Source organism: Orcinus orca, chromosome 3 (assembly GCF_937001465.1).
Source record: "Orcinus orca chromosome 3, mOrcOrc1.1, whole genome shotgun sequence".
NCBI classification, from domain to species: Eukaryota; Metazoa; Chordata; class Mammalia; order Artiodactyla; family Delphinidae; genus Orcinus; species Orcinus orca.
In genome coordinates, this window is record NC_064561.1 from 34,892,064 (window position 1) to 34,898,165 (window position 6,102).

Consider the following 6,102-nt stretch of genomic DNA (forward strand, 5'->3'; position numbering starts at 1 on the left):
AAAAGCACGTGGTTGGAAAAGCAAGAGTTATTCAATGAGACTGGGCATGCCAATGTATCCAGAGGGCAACATGCATGCACAACAGTCAGAAGAGATAGAACTGGAGTGGTTAGTACAACCCCAACTGAGATTGAAGGTAATAACACCAATTAGGGGGCTGAAAATAATGCACATATGAGCCAAGAAAAACCTAAGCCAGGATATGGACAGTGGAAAAGGAAACTTGTTATAACCCAACATCCACTGAGAAAGGAGGAACTCTGCTGGCTTCAGCAGTACATACTCAAATTAGAGTAATACAGAGAAAATTAGCATGGCCTCTCAGCAAGAATGACATGCAAATTCAAGAAGCATTCCGTATTTCATAAAAGCAGCATGTGTTGACTGAATTGAGAGGGACCATCAAAATACATAAAAAGTCAAGAATGACCAAGCCCTTCAACTCTGGGTAACAAGACATTAGAGTGGTGCCTTTTCAACACAGGACGGGGGATTCATTTTGATAGGAAAAATATGAGTTACGGTTTAATATTAAACTTAGATTTTTGCACATCAAACAAGCAATTTCAAGGAGAAAGTGTAAGAGTTTAAAACAGACCACTGCAGAGATCAGAATTACACAGATTTTCTCACCGAAGACATAAATCAGAGCTTTTGGCTGAATCTAGAAAAGCAAATCTGAGTTGTAGTCAACATCCATAATATTGAAGGAAACTGGAAAGAAAAGAGAATGACCAACGGGAGAAGAAGGAAGACACTCAGAATGTTGCAGCACTAAGGAGACTAAAGAGCAGTCTTAAGGCAGGGGCTGATAATAGTGGAAATACTATGAGAAGATTAAGGAGAAGGCTGTGACCACCATGGAAGACATCAGCTACCTTTGAGAACGTAAATCAGGAGTGAACATCCAGTTCTTAATTTTAAAGGAGAACCAATGGTGAAGAATTTGATGAAGCATAATATGTACATAGTACTGCCTCAGGACGTGTGGATATAAAAGAAAATTTTAGTGCTGAGCAGTAACAGCAGAGTAAAATAGGGTATTCTGTGTATATGTGTAAGACCGGGAAGGGGAAGGAGGTGTCAGGAGAGTGGCAACTGGTGCACATTTTAAACACAAGAGAATGTATTAATAATCAGCATCCAAAAATAAAATAATTTAATTGGCAGACTGCATAACCAGATGGTGACTTTTTTTAAAGTATTTCTTCCACATCTCTTTAGACCTGCTCTGTCCAAAATGGTAGCCACCAACTACATGTGGCTATTTAAATTTAAATTAAAAGTTAAAAATTAAGTTCCTCATTCACACCAGCTACATTTCAAGTGCTCCACAGTGACACATAGCTAGTGGCTACCATATTGGACAACACATATTCAGAATATTCTCCAAATCTCAGAAATTCCTATTAGAAAGATCATGGTCTTTTGAAAGCATGTAAATTAACTATGGATGTCCCTGAAATGGTTTAGTATTATAATGGAATAATGTATTCATCCTCTTTGGTTCTTCTCCAAAGTAAGCCCAAGCTCGTGCATGCACACACACATACAGCATTTTACTATGAAAGACATAAATTATAAACAGAATCCAACTCGCACAGAACCATAAGCTTGATTACAAATCCCTAGAAGTACTACGTAGCTGGTGAATGTTTTCCTTTTTAGCTCTTTTTCCTGACACATCAATATATCAAGAATTTTCAGTAAACACACTTCACAGATGGGTTTCACAGATGGGTTTCACAGATGGGCAGACTGAGGCCTCAAGTGAGGAACACGTATTAGGAACAGTTATGAGAATGTCAGTTGCTCCAGCGTGTTTCTCTCTCTGAGGATTCTCTTCTCAGCAGCCAGAGCTCAGTCTGCTCCCACCCCATGTACTTCTAGAGGTAGCATTTCCTTTGCTCTCTAACAGTTGTCAAAAACCTCACCCACGGGCTATGTCAGATGCTAGATGAGAAATCAACAATAGATACTTCCTAGTAGCTGTGTACTCTGTATGCAGGTCGATATTTCATCTGACACAATCATCCACCGCACTATTATGGCATACAAATGCACTTCCATGTCCAGGTTTATATTGCTTTTCTGCCAAGGAGCCAAACAAAAGCTCTTCAAAAAAAGCATCTTCTTCAGTTTCTCCTTTCTATTCACTACAAATGCCATTACTCATATTTATTTACATGTGTTTATTTTTTTTATAAAGTTATTTATTTTTGGCTGCGCTGGGTCTTCATTGCTGTGCGCGGGCTTTCTCTAGTTGCGGTGAGCAGGGGCTACTCTTCGTTGTGGTGGGGGTGCTTCTCATTGCATTCTCTTCTCTTGTTGCGGAGCATGGGCTCTAGGCGCGCAGGCTTCAGTAGTTGTGGTGCACAGGCTCAGTAGTTGTGGCTCACAGGCTCTAGAGCACAGGCTCAGTAGTTGTGGTGCATGGGCTTAGTTGCTCCACAGCATGTGGGATCTTCCCGGACCAGGGCTCAAACCCATGTCCCCTGCATTGAGAGGCGGATTCTTAACCACTGCACCACCAGGGAAGTCCCTGCATGTGTTTAATAAAGTTACATTCATAAATGCATCCAGAGTGTGCTCCAGCAAATCATAAAAATAGACCAGAATAATAAAAGGACGTATATTTTGAAGGGATGGGAAGGATGATAAACATGGAAAAAAAACCCAATTAAGAATAACTCCACTTTCCCAACTTTCCACAGTGGAAGACTGGATTTTTCTGGCCTATGACTCCCAATCAAGTTCTCTTTGTCATTTTACGAACTTGTGAGGATAAAGATAGACAATAGTACTCAACAAATTTGAATTATAATTCTTGATAATTTTTTTAGACTTTCTTCTCTTTGTCCATTGTGTTGACATCACTGTACCAACCCAAGTAAACAATACGGGCAGCTACTAACAAAAGGGAACCGTCTCCATGATTCACTGGAATTATTATCTGATTGATCAAGACTGTTCTCACCAAACCCTGTCCAATAACTCACATGATTATCCTCCTCACATTCTTAAGTACTTCCCAGGTCTCCCTTCCTTCATTCAAGAGACTCATGATCCCCTAAGAAGTCTTTGTTTCAGACAGCAGGTTTAGCAAATAATTTTTTTCACCCCATCCCCCACTTCCTGTCACTTCCACTCAGATCACAGCTCAAATATCATCTCCACAATGAGGTCGTGCTTGGCCATCCCCTCTGCAACGAACTATCACTAACTCACTGTCACATCATCATACTTAATTTTCATCACAGCACTTACCATCAGGGGAAGTTATCTTTATATAGGTCCATAATATGTTTGTTTAGTGTATGTCTTCCCTGGTTATAATGTGAGCTTCATAAAAGCAAGAATGCATCTGTTTTGCTTACCATACTGTGACTGCCACATTCTGGGCAGTCATATATCTACTTAAAATGCAGTTGAGTCTCCAGACCCAAACCCTAGTGCACAGTGAACTCAAGGGATAGAGATACACACACTAAATGACACCAGAAGGAAATAATCAAGCATATCAAAATGTGGGAGATTATACACAGTAACTGACTTGAACTCTCCAATACATCAGTGTCACGGTGAAAACAAAGTGGAGGGATTATCTGAGGAAGATTTAGATGTTCAATGATTTATGGAATTGTTATTTTCTTAGAAATGACAATGACATTGTGATAATTTAGCCAAATGTCCTTATTCTTAAGAGATCCATGCTGAATTATTAATGGCTGAAATTTTTAAATATCTGCAACTTAAATTTTCAAATGGAATGTTGAAACTCAGTGTGTGTGTGTGTGTGTGTGTGTGTGTGTGTGTGTGTGTGTGTAGACAGAGAGAGAGAGAGAGAGAGAGAGAGAATGAGGAAATGTAGATAGTAAATCTTAAAGGATATTATATAGGTCTTTATTGTACTTGTCTTTTGACTTATTTCTTATGAAAATTTTCAAAGTTGGGAAAAACAGCATTTGAATAAATGACTAGCTAGATAAAAGGTAGCAAGTTCCTATTGATTCTAGCCTACCTAACATCAAGTACTCAGGATGCACTATTGCTCCAATTTTTCATGATAACAATGTTTATTTACACTTATTTAATAGTCTAAGCCATCAGTCTCTTGACTTTTGACAAGTTGTATGTCCTTTATACCACTTGGTTCAATGATAATCCTTATAGAATAAGAGCTCAGATGTCAGGAATTATGCCAATCAATTCATTTCCAATGCCCATACTAGAGTGTCAAACACAGAATGATAATTTATAAATTACTGGAGGAACAAAAATATATGCAGATCAACTGCCCATTTAGGTAAGTCATGGATCTTGAGCATCTAGATAGAGATCTTGGAACTAGTCCCAAGAGAGCTGTCCATGAAAGGGAAAGTAACACTGTAAAATGAAGTAAGTGCCAAATTCAGTTCCCAAATGTTTACACTGCAACTTATGCCAAACCTACTTCAATCACCATGGTCACGGAAAAGGGCATCTTGCAGTGCCCAACATGGCATAAAGCAAACTAATGAATTCCCATTTCCTTTGACTTTCCCAGATTGCTCACTAGCATACAAAATACAAGAGAGCAAGAGTTTGACTATTTGTTCACAAGGCTGCACTGTCAGTGCCTAAAAAGAGTGCCTAGAATGTGTTAGATACCCAAAAAATATTTGTCGAATGAATTAATGAATCAAATTCCAGTAAAACAAGGGTTCTCCAAGGTATGCATACATCAGGATCACCTGAAACATTTGCTAAAACACAGATTGCTGGACCTTACCCCAGACTTTTTGATTCAGTACTTCTGGAGTGTGGCCCAAGAGTGTGCATTTCTAACAAACTACTACGTAATGCTAATGCTACTGCCCTGGGGACCACGTTTTGAGAAGCACTGCCGTAGGAAATATCTCTTTTAAATTTCCCCTTGCTTCAGAAGGCTGCTGCTGCTTCAGAAACAAACACAGTACTATGCAGTCCTTTTATATAAGATACTTAAGGTACCTCACTGTTTATTTGACCAATAATCTTCTTATGGTATTAGAGAAACATTTGAGTTTAGATTAGTCAAAATGCAGACACTTTCCCATCAATCAAGCCAAATATTTACCATAGGTATTTTTCTCCCCTCCAGGAAAGCTAGAATTCTATATTAGCAGCTCAGCATACTACTCCTCCAGCTCACATTTGTGTATTTGGAAGAAGTCTGGGAAAATATACACTATCTCTTTGCAGCACCATTGCTCTGTGAAGCATGTCTGCCCCCAGAGAAGTCAGGTGACTCGTGCACAGCAGAAATTTAGGTTAAAAAAAGTCTGTTTATGAGAAGCGAATGTGTAACCCAAACTTATCTCCCAGTGACAACTTCAGAATCTGAAAATTTCCAACTCCTCCCCTTGTGAGTTGCTTGAAATTGCTGTTTTTCAAGTCAGGAACACCTGTTTAGTTTTTCTCCTCGCCCTCCCTGGTAAATGAAGCCGCTAGGAAAACAGCATCTGAAGGTTTTAATGAATAAGACACACAAAGTATTGACAGATTTCAGCACATTATACAACCCTTACCCTGTCCTCCTAATGAGGTAAGATCAAAAAGGAAGAAAACAGTGTGATATTGGGCTCTGGAGTTTGTTTTTAAACAGCTGCAAATGAGCTCAGATAGAGCACCATTCTACTGGGTACAGCCATAAGCAATTTGCACATTGCTGTGAAGTAACATACACAAACATGACTTTGGTAAGTGAACAACTACATGTTTGATGTTCAGCATCAGGCACCCTTCCAATCAACTTTCCATCTCAACTATACGACACTCTAGCAATCAAAATTCCACTTGTGCTTTTACCACTGGGGCAGATGCCACTACAAAGCAAAGAAAATCACAAAAACAACCAACCAAAAAGCCTGAGCCTCTTATTGAATCTTATTCTACTTGAATAGTTATTGAGTACCTACTCTGCACAAAGTACAGATTTTAAGAACATAAAAGGAAAATATTAGTTATGGCTAGGTGGGATGAGGAATCAGTGAAGGCTTCAGGTGATATAACCTTTATTCATTCCCCAGTATACTGCGATAAAGCACCTACTTTGTGCTAGTTACAGACCTAGGTGCAAAT

General features: G+C 39.1%; 1 non-coding gene across 1 annotated transcript; it reads left to right on the top strand.

The window, feature by feature from the left end:
• Window positions 1-262: 262 nt before the first annotated feature.
• Window positions 263-365, top strand: LOC117202237 (U6 spliceosomal RNA). The gene has a single exon (XR_004484456.1). It is a non-coding gene; the product is annotated as a U6 spliceosomal RNA (small nuclear RNA).
• The last annotated feature ends 5,737 nt before the right edge of the window (window positions 366-6,102 follow it).